The sequence below is a fragment of the Condylura cristata genome, unplaced genomic scaffold (genome assembly GCF_000260355.1).
Source record: "Condylura cristata isolate star-nosed mole 26May11 unplaced genomic scaffold, ConCri1.0 scaffold00003, whole genome shotgun sequence".
NCBI lineage: Eukaryota > Metazoa > Chordata > Mammalia > Eulipotyphla > Talpidae > Condylura > Condylura cristata.
Genome location: NW_004567104.1, coordinates 6649793 through 6652013, shown reverse-complemented (window position 1 = coordinate 6652013; position 2221 = coordinate 6649793).

Sequence of the window (2221 nt, the reverse complement as noted above, 5' to 3'; positions counted from 1 at the left end):
CAAAGGGAGGGATTTGACAAGAAGAAAACAAGAAATTCACCTGGAATGAATATGCTACAGGGGATAAATTCCCAGAAGTTCCAGCAAGAGCTGCAGAACTGCATAAGTCATGGACTGGGGAAGAAGTCATATTGTTGAGTACCTTAACTTGGTGCACATTCATATGACAATTTAAACTACAGGTGGGGTGAGGGGGATGTAACACAAATCACCAGAGACTGCATGGACACAATGTGTGTTGGACAGGATTACTGGCATTTCACAATTGATTGCTCATAGTGGGATGAGAAATATAATAGCAAGTTATAAAAGCAACTTAATAATACCTGTTTTACTTGTCATCTACAATAGCAATTGTAGTATAAGTTGTGACAATAATGTGCTCATTAAAATTGAGAGCATTCATATTTAGAAGAGACAAAGAAATAAATGGTTTATGAAGACCCTGAAAGCCCGAATAGACACAGGTGTGATAACTGAAAATAGACTCTGGTTACACAAAGGAAGGTAGGTAACTTCTCGGGGAATCAAATTTCAGAAATGTATACAAGATCCCCCAAAAGTTCTACTTAAACCCCATCTTTACTCAGAAACTTCCAGACAGATGAAAGTGATAATCAAGCAAGAAATTACTTAAAATTTGCAAAACCTATTGTCTCTCAGAAATTGAATGTAAAACTATAAGAAAGAAGAGTATTGACATAATCAGTTTTTAGTTCAATTCCTGTCTCTGCCTTTTAGTAGACGTAGATTTGGATAAGTCATTTAACATTTTATAATGAAATGTTTAAAAGAAACAAACTGGGAAAATATTAAATAAAGCTTTATCTTTAAAAACTTCTTGAAAACCCAAAGAGTTTGTGTCTGTACGTTATAACAATGATGTTCATCACAGAAAATTAAACTGGGATTATTTTAGATATTAATTTGTTTAAATGTAACAATAATAAACCCATTACACAATATAATGTATTTTAATAAAAAATAACTACATTGTTTAAAAAAATGTTTCAAATTTAGAGAAGAAAGATTCTAACATCTGTTTCTGCATTTAATCTGGTGATGATTGTTGTTTAGCTGACAAAGGATAGTTTCTTATATGCTTCAAGGAAACATCCCACTTCATGAGGTTTTAACAGAACATGAAAAAGTCATGTATTCAAGAGACATGATTTAATAAAATTAGTAAATTTTATAGGTTCACCTGAGACATTATTTTTTTCCAGTAAATTACAATTATTATTACTATTAATATTTTTTGTACTGAGGTGATGTTGCTTTCTAACACTGCATTTGTTTTAGGGGCATCAGTTCACACTTCTTCAATTGTATGTTTACCTACTACAAAAGCACCCACATCAAAGACATTATTAAGGAAAATTGAGCAATTTTTTGTTTTCCTTTGAGTGTGTGAGGACAAGAATATAGGTCTGGCCACAGCCTTCATTGGTGCTAAAGTACATTTTATCCATTATTGCGTTATACAAACACAGCAATTGTCACCACAGTGATAAAGGCCAGTGCTGTACACTTATGAAAATAATTTACCCTCACAAAATGACAGAAATGTTTTGGGAATACCCAGGGGTCCAGAAACCACACTTTGAGAGTAGCTGTTACTTAAGGAAAAGAAAAAAAAAAAAAAGAAAGTTAAACCAGATTTGGAGAGGGAAAAAATCCAGGCACCTACACTATGCTAAACACTATTAAAAAACAAACAAAAAAAATATATATCACTGCTACCTTCAAAGAACTTAAAGTTGTGCTGGGAAACAGAAACAGATATCATTTCAAAATGATGTACAATAAGGGCTATCACATTAGAGAGAGCTATAGATGGCAGTAAAGAATTGAGATAAGATTCTTCTCTCAGAGACCAAAAATGAAAATGTAATTTATCTTTAAAATATTTTAAATAATTTATCAATGAAAAATAATGCAGTCATTACATAAAACTAAAAACAATTAAAAAAATATAATCAGTAGGACCCCACTTTGACTTAACTACAGCATGCATTTTGATATATTTGATTTTGTCTCTTTCTCTATACACCATTTTTTATTTATAAATTTATTGCTATCTTTCATATATGCAGCTTTATGTATATTTATAATTCAACTTTATATATAAAGGATTATTCATAGATCCTGTATAAACCTCAATCACATGACTTATAATGATGTCCTGGTAGGCTATCACAGAGGTAAACCAAAAAAAAAA